Below are 11,848 nucleotides of genomic sequence, written 5' to 3'. Positions count from 1 at the left end.
TAATAAAAGCTAAGAGATTTGATTACCACCAAATCTGTCTTACAAAAAAAATTTTAGAGGGAGTTCTTTGATCTTAAAGAAAAGAGCATTAATGGGCATTAAGAAACCATATGAAGGTACAATATTCACAGAATATTATAACACCAATTGTAATGTGTAAAGTACTCTTAAGCAGAAAGACTAAATGATGAACCAAGTAGAAATATCAACTATGACAACTTTCCAGTTCATAGATAGTATAATGAACTTTCCAGTTCATAGATAGTGTAATGAGACATAAAAATAAACAAAAAAAAGCTTAAAAGTGTGGGAATGAAGTTAAAATGTAGTTTCTATTCATTTCTTTTTACACATTTATTTATAAAATCAGTATTAAGTTATCATGACCCTAAGATAATGGGTTATAAGATAGTGCCTGCAAGTGTCATGGTAACCTCAAATTGAAAAACATGTAACATATTCCAAAATAAAAAGCAAGAAATTAAATCCTACCACCAGAAAAAATCACCATCTCTAAAAGGAAGAAAGAAGACCACAAAATAACTAGGAGAAGTAATCCTCACTAATCAGCAATAACATTGAATGTAAATGGTCTAATCTGTCCAATCAACGTTTTGATTTAAAAAGAAGCAAAACGTAATGATCTGTTGACTACGAGAAACACAATTCATCTCTAAAAATTCACATAGATTGCAAATAAAGAGATGGAAAAACATATTTCATGCCAATTGAAACAAAAAAAGAACAGGAGTAGCTATAATTATATTATACAAATTAGATTTCTAGACAAAAACTGTAAGAAGAGAAAAAAATTAAGTCATTATAGAATGATTAAGGGGTGAATTCAGCCAAAGGACATAATTTGTAAATACATATGCATGCAACACTAAAGCACCCATGGACAGATCTTCTAGACAGAAAATCAACAAAGAACATTAGACATTACCTGCACTATAAAACATATGGCCCTAATGGATATTTACAGATTATTTTATTCAAGAATCATTCTTCAGTACATGGATTATTCTAAAGGATAGACCATATGCTAGGCCACAAAAGCAAGTCTTAAAACATTCAAAGAAAATTGAAACAATATCAAACAACAGAAAGCAATTAAAACTAGAAATAAATAATGAGTAATTTTGAAAAATATACGAACACATGGAAATTAAACAATATGCTCCTAAATGATTAGTGGGTCAATAAAGAAATTAAGAAGGCAATTGAAATATTTCTTGAAACACATGGTAATGGAAATACAATATATCAAAACCAATAGCATACAGTAAAATCAGTAATAAAAGGGAATTTTATACCTATAACTTTATATATAAAAAAAGAAGAAAATCTTCAAACAAATGAAGTAATGATGCATCTTGAACTAGGAAAGCAAAAGGAAATCAAATGCAAAATCAGTAGAAGCAAAATAAGATCATAGCAGAAATAAATAAATGAAGAAAACAATACAAAAGATCAATGAAATTAAAAGTTAGTTTTTGAAAAGATAAATATAATTGAAAAACCTTTAGACAATTTGTAAAATTGTAAAATTGGAAAATCCAGAGGAAATTGACAAATCCCTAGACACATACATCCTAACGAGATTGAACCAAGAAAAAATCCAAAATTTTAACAGACCAATAACAAGTAGCAAGATCAAAGCCATAATAAAAAGTCTTTCATTAAATATAACATTTAAAGAATTAATATCATGCATACTCAAACTATTCCAAAAAATAGAAGGAATATTTCCAAATTCATTCTACAAGCCTAATTTTACCCTGGTACCAAAACCAGACAGTGATACATAAAAAAAGAAAGAAAGAAAGAAACGAAAATCACGGGCCAATGTCTCTAAAGAATATTAATGAAAAATCCTCAACAGGGCCGGGCACAGTGGCTCACGCCTGTAATCCCAACACTTTGGGAGGGCAAGGTGGTAAGATCAGGAGGTCAGGAGTTCAAGTCCGGCCTGGCCCACATGGTGAAACCACGTCTCTACTAAAAATACAAAAGTTAGCCAAGCACAGTGGTGGGTGCCTGTAATCCCAGCTACTTGGGAGGCTGAGGCAGGAGAATTGCTTGAAGCGGGGAGGCAGAGATTGCAGTGAGCCAAGGTCATGCCACTACACTCCAGTCTGGGTAACAACAAAACTCTGTGTTGGAAAAAAAAAAAATCCTTAACAAAATACTAACAAACAAAATTCAACAATACATTAAAAAATTGTTTATAATGACCAAGATGAATTTATCCCAGGGATTCAAGAATGGTTTGATGTATGCAAATCAATCAATGTGATACATCATATCAACAAAATAAAGAACAAATATCATACAAGTATTTCAATTGATGTTGAAAAAGCATTTGATAAAATTTAACATTCCTTCATGAAAAAAACTCTCAAAAAACTTGGTATAAAAGGAATATACCTAAATATAATCAAAGCCATATGCAGCAGCCACACAGTAGTATCACAGTGAACAGGGAAAATTTGAAATTCCTTCCCCTAAGATCTGGAACACGACAAGATTACCCACTTTCACCACTATTACTCAGCATAGTTCTGGAAGTCCTAGCTAGAGAAATCAGACAAGAGAAAGAAAGGGCATCCAAACTGAAAAGGAATCAGTCAAATTATCCTTGTTTACTGATGATATGATCTTTTATTTGAAAAAAAACCTAAAGACTCCACCAAAAAATTATTAAAACCCATAAACACTTTTAGTAAAGTTTCAGGATAGATGATCAACATACAAAAATCAGAAGCATACTTATAAGACAATAGTTAACAATATGAAAAAGAAATCAAAATAGGAACCCTATTTACAATACCCACAAATAAAACTCAATACAAAAACTTAACCAAATAACTGAAAGATATCTATAATAAAATCTATAAATCACTGGGGCAGGAAATTGAGGACACACACAAAAAAATGGAAGGATATTTTATGTTTATAGATTAGAAGGATCAGTATTGTCAAAATCCTTATACTATACAAAGCAATGTATAGATTCTATGCAATGCATATCAAAATACCAATGACAATTTTTGCTGAAATAGGAAATCAATCATAAAATACATATGAAACCACAAAACACCCAGAGTAGTCAAAACTATTCTGAGCAAAATAAACAAAAGTGGAACAATCACCTTACCTGACTACGCATCATAGTTCAGAACTATGGTAACCAAATCAGTATGGGACTGGCACAAAAACAGACACATAGATGAATGGGACATAACAGAGAACCCAGAAATAAATCCACACACCTACTGAAATAGTCTGGCTCTGTCCCCACCCAATCTCATGTCAAATTCTAATCCTCAGTGTTGGAGGTGGGGCCTGGTGAGAGGTGATTAAATCATGGGTGAGGATTTTCCATTTGGTACTATCCTCATGATAGCAAGTGAGTTATTGTGAGATCTAGTTGTATAAAAGTGTGTGGCACCTCCTCCTCCTCTTTCTTGCTCCTGCTCTGGCAGTGTAAGATGAGCCTGCTTCCCCTTTGCCTTTGACCATGATTATAAGTTTCCTGAGGCCTCTCTAGAAGCAAAACAGATACCAGCAATGCTTCCAGTATATCCTGCAGAACCATGAGCCAACTAAACATCTTTTCTTTATAAATTACCCAGTCTCAGGTATTTCTTTATAGCATTGTAAGAATGGTCTAACATAGAAAACTGGTATTGAGGAGTAGAATATTGCTATAAAGGTACCTGAAAATGCAGCAACAACTTTGGAACTAGGTAATGGACAGAGGTTGGAACAGTTTGGAAGGATCACAACAAGACAGGAAGATGAGGGAAATTTTGGAAATTCCTAAAGACTTGTTGAATGGTTGTGACCAAAATGCTGATAGTGATACAGGCAGAAATGGCCAGACCGAGGTGATCTCAGATAGAGTTGAGGAACTTACTGGGAAATGAAGCAAAAGTCACTTTTGTTATGCTTTAGCAAATAGCTTGGCTGCCTTGTTCCCTGCTCTAGAGATCTGTGAAACTTTGAACTTGAGAGTATTGTTTTAGGGTATCTGGCAGAAGAAATTTAAAAGCAGCAAAGCATTCAAGATATGGCCTGGCTGCTTTTAACAACCTGTATTCATACACAGGAGCAAAGAAATGACCTGAAACTGGAACTTATGTTTAGAAGGAAAGCAGAGCATAAAAGTTTGAAAAATTTGCAGCCTGGCCATGTGATAGAAAATAAAAGCCCATTTTCTGGAAAGGAAGTCAAGCAGCCTGCAGAAATTTGCTTAAGTAAAAAGAAGGAACCAAGTGCTAATACCATGACAACATCAAAAAGCCCTGGAAGGTGTTTCAGAGACCTTCTCAGCAGCCCCTCACAAAACAAGCCCAGAGTTCAAGTATGGAAGAAGGGTTTGGTGGGCCAGGCCCAGGGCACTGCATCCCTGCAGAGCCTTGGGAATTGGTTCTCTGTATTCTAGCCACTCCAGCTCTAGCCATGGCTCAAAGGGATCCAGGTACAGCTCAAGCCACTGATTCAGAGGTGCAAACCATAGCCTCGGCATCTTCCATGTGACGTTATGGGGCACTCCCTAGTGTATCTGTGAGACAAGAGATTTGGGAGGGCCCAAAGGTGGAATGACATCACTTGGATCTGTGTCTCTACCCAAATATCATGTTGAATTATAATCCCCAATGTTGGAGGTGGACCTTGGTGGAAGGTTGATTGGATCATGGGAATGGATTTCCTACTTGGTACTGTCCTCATGATAGTGAGTGAGTTTTTATGTGATACGGTTGTTCAAAGTGTGTATCACCTCCCTGCCACCTTGCTCCTGCTCTGGCCATGTAAGATGAGCCTGCTCTACCTTCATGTTCTGCCATGATTGTAAGTTCTCTGACGCCTCCTCAGAAGCCCAGCAGATGCCAACATTATGCCTCTCATATAGCCTGCAGAATCATGAGCAAATTAAAACATTTTTATTTATAAATTACCTAGTCTTAGGTATTTCTCTATAGCAATGCAAGAATAGTCTAATACACCTACAATAAACTCATTTTTGACAAAGGTGCCAGTTAAAATGGAATGCAAGAATGATTCAACATGTGCAATCAATAAATGTTATAAATTATATCAACATATTGAAGGGGTAGCACATGCCTGTAATCCCAGCTACTTGGGAGGCTGAGGCAGGAGAATCACTTGAACTCGGGAGGCAGAGGTTGCAGCAGTGAGCCAAGATCATGCCATTGCACTTCAGCCTGGGCAATAAGAGCAAAATTCCATCTCAAAAAAACAAAAGAAGAAGAAGAAATTATCTCAACAGACGAAGAAAAAGCATTTAATATAAAGTTCAGCATCACTTTGTGATGAAATCTCTCAGGTAATAACAAATCCTGTCTAAGATGTGGAAAGAAGAGAATCTTTATATGCTGTTGGTGGGAATGTAAATTAGTGCAACCACTGTGGAGAACAGTTTGAAGGTTCCTGAAAAAAACTAAAATTTGATCTACCATAAGGCCTAGAAATTTTGCTGCTGGGTATATACCCCAAAGTAGAAAATCAGTATATCAGAGATATCTGCACTCCCATATTTGTTGCAGCACTGTTCACAATAGCCAAGATTTGGAAGCAACCTAAATGTTTGTAAACAGATGATTGGATAAAGAAAACTTGGTACATATACACAATGGAGGACAATGCAGCCATGAAAAGTGATAAGGCATGTTTCTCTTCCTTTTCATATATAACAACAGTGACTTGCTGAGTCATAGGGTACTCTGTTTAACCTTTTTAGGAACTCCTAGTCTGTTTCCCAAAGCATCTTTGCGTTCTGCATTTCCATCAGCACAAATGAGGGGTCCAATTTCTCTTTCCTCAGTTCTTCCTGGTAAACTAGCTAGCCTTAGGTTTAGGTTTTTGCTCTCTTGGACCTATCAGCTTCATCTCAATTACTACAATTATATTTTAGGGTACTTTTATGTTTGATTTTTCTCACATTCTATTTCAAGTCAATTCGTTTGGGGAGAGCTTTGGAGCTACCTGTTCTTGTTACAGATAGTAGATAGGCATGAGCTAGACAGGAGAGGGCTCTCCCCCAACCCATTAGGAATGTCAGGTTACTGTATGACAATTGTCACACTGCCTCTCTCAACATAATTTGCCAGCCCACACAGGGTATCAGGGAGAGGCCATTTTTTGATGATCCACAGTTATTAACATTAAAGCATTAACCGAATGCAGATACTAGGGAGAAAAAACTTCCTGTGTGTGCGCACTAAGAGACAAAATGGTGCATTCCACCAGAAAAAGGAAGAAAGCCTCAGATAGGCATGTACTACTTCCTAAACACACGGCAGAGCTCAATTCCCAAGGGTAAGGAGAGCACTGCACATGCAGGAAGCCCACCCTAAGGGAAGAATCATGGGAAATAAATGAGCCTATAAAGCCTTAGGATCAAGGTTAAATACCCCTCCCTTTTTTTTTCTTTTTAATCATCATGTGCCTGCTTGGGTCTCTTCCAAGCACACCTTCATTTCTTTCCTATTCTAAATTGTGGAACCAACCCAAATGCCCATCAATCAAGGAGTGAATAAAGAAGTTGTGGGAGCCAGGCGCGGTGGCTCACGCCTGTAATCCCAGCACTTTGGGAGGCCGAGGCTTGTGGATCATGAGGTCAAGAGATCGAGACCATCCTGGTCAACATGGTGAAACCCTGCCTCTACTAAAAATACAAAAAATTAGCTGGGCGTGGTGGCGCGTGCCTGTAATCCTAGCTACTCAGGAGGCTGAGGCAGGAGAATTGCCTGAACCCAGGAGGCGGAGGTTGCAGTGAGCCGAGATCGCGCCATTGCACTCCAGCCTGGGTAACAAGAGCGAAACTCCGTCTCCCAAAAAAAAAAAAAAAAAAAAAGAAGTTGTGGGATACACACACACAAGATGGAATAATATATATATATATATATATATATATATATATATGTATGTATATATGATGGAATACTACTCAGCCATAAAAATGAATGAATTAACAGCATTTGCAGCTACCTGGATAAGACTGAAGACTATTATTTTAAGTGAAGTAACTCAGGAATGAAAAACCAAATATTATATGTTCTCACTGATATCTGGGAGCTAAGCTATGAGAACACAAAGGCATAACAATAATACAATGGACTTTGAGGACTTGGGAGAAAGGGTGAGAGGAGGGTGGGGGATAAAAGACTACAGATAGGGTGTAGTGCATACTGCTTGGGTGATGGGTGCACCAAAATCTCACAAATCACTACTAAAGAACTTACTCAGGTAATCAAAAACCACCTGTATTCCAATAACCTATAGAAAATAAATATAATTTTTAAAATGTTATAAGGGAGGTAGTAAAAAGTAATGAAATAAAAATACAAAAATTTTTAAAAGGCTAAGCATGGTGGCTCATATCTGTAATCCCAGCACTTTGGGAGGCCAAGGTGGGTGGATCACCTGGGGTCATAAGTTTGAGACCAGCTGGCCAACATGGTGCAATCCCATCTCTACTAAAAATACAAAAAAAATTAGCCAGGCATGGGGGTGGGCACCTGTAATCCCAGCTATTTTGGAGGCTGAGGCAGGGGAATCACGTGAACCCAGGAGGTGGTTTCAGTGAGCGGAGATCATGCCATTGGACTCCAGACTGGGCAACAGAGCAAGACTGTGTCTCAAAAAATTAATAATAAAAATAATAATAAAATAAAAAATATGGCTAGATGCACCAACAGAGGAAGATTTTGTCTCAAAAAATTTTAAAAATTATATATATATATATAGCCATTTTAAATAAACTTCCACTCCTGCTCTGAAATTTGCCTTGGTCTCTTTTTCTGCTTTATGCCCCTCAGGTGAATTTTTCTTCCAAAGAGTCAAAGACTAAAGTTGCTGCAGAGCCACCAGTAACTTGGGATAACTCAGATCTCTTCCACCAGTAACATTCTTATGGACTGCCTGCCTCTCTGAACCACTGCTGTGGAGAGCCTGCTTCTCTCAGAGCAACGTCTTTGCTTTATGAGCAGGGCATGGTCCAGGGGTGGTAACCTTTGTTCTTTCTAGGATTGCATCTCCCAGCACGAAACCTCTACCTACAAGTGAGCTGTGGCAAGGGTGTTTGGGGTTCCAGTGTTCTCAGTCTGCTTTACAGGGGCAGCTAAGGTGAAGCTTCCCTTCTATTATTGGGGATGGAGTGAAGGAAGGGAGCTCCTGAACTCTTGGTCATGCTTACCTGGAATTTGGCCTCTGTAACACAGTCGTGGGTAATGAGAAATGCTGGTGCCCTGCCTTTCATGGAGAGATATCATAGCCCTCAACTAGAATCTAAGAGTACAGAGGGCCCCTGTCTTGGTCATATCTGCCAGAGCAAAGCCAAAGCCTTCATCACACTGGACGGGAATGGGACAGAGGGGAAGGGCGTTGTGGCTCAAGTGCCACAGACTCGCAGTGTTGTAACAAAGATTTAGTAGATTTTCTTCAATAAACATTTCTCTATTTGTTTTACGCACTTGAGGCAATTTCCATAGACTTTAAATTCTTGATTTTTAAAATAATTTTCACTTGCTATGGGTGCTTCCCTAGAAATAGTCCATGGAACTCCGCATACTATCCTATCATTTGTGAACTGGAACTCACCTTCTGTTTCATTATACGGCAAGAATTCCATCTATAGGTATGATTTTAAAAATCACATATCCTTATTGAGTTATTGTGTTTTTTTCCTCTGTCAGCTCACCAAAATTGAGAAAAGCATTTTCTTTTTTGTAATCATGTGAGTTAAACTCACAGAAAACTTCAGTTTTTACTTGACTGTAACTTTAAAAATATTTTGTATTCTTATATACAAATATGGGGGAAATTCAAAACTGAATGATGAAGCGAACTCTCACTAATTTCTTGCCTATACATGATTGTCATTTTTAAAGGAAGACAGGAAGTTTCCATCACAAAGTGAATGTATTCAAGTGAAATAACCTTTGTCTCCTATCACAGAAAAATGAGCTATAGAAAAGCTGTTTCAAATTTTCTCCTACCTCAAAGTGCTGTCAACACTTTTCTGTAGTCTTTCAATTACAAAACCCAAATTGGCAGCAATTGTCACTAATAGCTTACTAATTAATACATATTCCCCTGGGGGGTCTAGTCTGCCAGCTAGACCTCAGCTCTGAAAAACATACTGGGCCCATTTGCCAAACTATCTCATTCTAAGGACTTTCTGTCATCAAACAATAATACCATGCAAAACTAGTCTACTTAGACAATTCCTTTTTTCATTTCCTTTGATTAGCACTGAAACTATACCCCAAGGTTAATCATAGCTAAAATTTTGAATTAGATTAAATTTGTCCTTGAAGTTCTCGCAATTAACCTTATTGCATTTCTCTCTCAACTCCTAACACTTGTTTCTCTAAAGGTAATGTCATCAGATAGGTTTATTCTCACTGGAAATGTCTCTACATTCCAAAATTATATTTCCACAACTTGCTTCCATCTCTAGGGTACCCTAGCTTTAACTGGATGATGCTATGTCACATAAAGCTGTGCATGGACAATGACACTTCAGTGCTTTCCTCTTCTTGGGGCTATTTTTATTCTTTAAGTAGACACATTATTGCATGCAAGGTACCAATGTAAATCCTGATGCTAGTGATGATGAAAAGAGTCAAACTTTGTAAAATATTTGAAGAGATTTATTCTGTGCCAAATAAGAGTGACTATGGCCCATGACACAGCCCTCAGGAGGTCCTGAGAACATGGGACAAGATGGTTGGGGTGCAGCTTGCTTTTATATGTTGTTTTGATCCAGAAAGGCAAGACAACTTGAAGGGGTGGTGTGCTTTCAGGTTATAGGTAGATTTAAATTTTCTGGTTGACAATTGGTTGAGTTTATCTGAAGACCTGGGATCAATAGAAAGGAAATGTCTGAGTTGCAATAAGAGGTTGCAGAGAGCAAAGTTTAATAATAAAGATGGAGCCTCCAGGTAAGGGCATCAGAGAAAATAGATTGTAAATGCTTCTTAACAGACTTAAAGGTCTGTGTTGATGTAAACACTGGAGGAGTATAATGAGGCTTGTCTGAAACCCAATTCCTATCATGGCCTGAACCAGTCTCTCAGGTTAAATTCTAAAAGTGCCCTGGTTGAGGGGGCAGTCCATTCAGATGGTTGGGGTGCCTTAGAATTTTATTTTGTGTTTACACTATGAATTCAAAGATGAATGAAACAAAAAATCTGTGATTTCAGTGAATTCCCAATTTTAGGAGAGACATCAATTTGTTATCAATAATAACAATATCTAGCATGTATTAAGCCTCCATTGTGTATGAGGTAATGTGCTAAGCTTTTCTTTGCATTATCTTTTTTAAACCTCACAGCAATCCCTCAACGTGGGCATTATTTTTATTCCCACTTACAAAAGAGAAAACTTCCAAAGAGCAAAGTCTCATATCTAGGAGGAGACCAAGCCAGAATTTGAATCTACATGCATCTGTTCTCAAAGCCAGAGTTCTTAACCCCTGTATTATACAACTTGTCATACAATAAAACTGATATAATAATAAGAAGAAATACTTAGTAGTTGCCAGGCAGTGTGCTAAGTGTTTTTATGTCTTATCACAAGCACTAGTCATTGCAACCTTATTATGGGTTAAATTAAAAACTTAAGACCAATTTAACAGAGTTTATTGAGTAAAGAACAATTCTCAAATCATGCAGTCTCCAGAACAAGAATAGGTTCAGACTCTGGGGCTACTGCATGGTTGGAAAACATGAGAGGGCAGAAAAAGGAGAGTGAAGTTAGGTAAAGAAACAGCTGGGATGGTTACAGTTCAGCATTTGACTTCATCGAACATGCTTAGAACAGGTGGATGCCTGTGATTAACTGAAACTCTGTGATTGGTACAGAAGTACCTACAGGATGTTTAGACATCCAGTTAGGTTATATAGTTTAATATGTATGGGCATAGTTGAAATATGTAAGATGGCAGCTTTAGGTTAAACTTTTATTTAACATATAGAAGCATCATTCTTTTCTAGAATTTAAAATGAGAATACTAAGACTGGTTAATTTGCCCAGAAATACAGAACTAGTAAACAGAAGAATTAAGATTTGAACTCAAGTTGAGATAGTACAAGTGGCGGCTATATCAATAATCTGATATATTTAGAGAAAAAAAGAGAATATTAAAATACTATTTATAATCAGAAAATCCCTTTATTTGTTGAAAAAATACTGAAGGCCTATTGAGTATTATTATGTGCTTGTCTCCATAGTAAAGGCAAAGAATAAGAACTAAAAACACTCACTCCTTTTAAAGTAGGTGCTGTGGGTGTGACTGGCTGGGGTGGTGTCATAGTGGGTGGTAAAGGATTTTACCAAGACATTCGTAGGTAAAGAAAGGTAGATTTATTACAGGCAATGTATGTTGAAGGGAAGCAACAGGCAGCACAGCAGAGAAGGGGCTGTCTGCAAAGAGGCAGGTGCTAGAGGGAAGTTTTATAGGCTCACGCTAAAGAGGCTATGTGTGGAAAGAGGTATTTAGGAACAGGATGTTGTGCCAGTTGGTTGTTTGTAATTAGCCATCTCTTAGAGCATTTGTTTTCCCTCACCAGGGACCCCTTCCTTGTTGTTGCTTACCAATCTTATCAGGACTCCATAGTGGGCCTCAGTCTCCCATGAAAAATGGCAGATAGGTAAATAAGCAACCACTCTGGTGAGATAAACTCAGAGGGGATATGGGACAACAACGAAGGAGCACCTCGCTTAGACTGAATGAAGGAAATACCCAGGTTGAAACCTAAAGAGTCCGGCAGGTAAAAATGAAGAAGAAAGTTACTCTACTTAGAGAGTGTGGAGG

The sequence above is a fragment of the Aotus nancymaae genome, unplaced genomic scaffold (assembly GCF_030222135.1).
Source record: "Aotus nancymaae isolate 86718 unplaced genomic scaffold, 86718_ANA_hifiasm-v0.15.2.pri h1tg000036l, whole genome shotgun sequence".
Lineage (NCBI taxonomy): Eukaryota > Metazoa > Chordata > Mammalia > Primates > Aotidae > Aotus > Aotus nancymaae.
The sequence above is the reverse complement of the archived record's forward strand: the minus strand, read 5'-3'. Positions refer to the sequence as shown.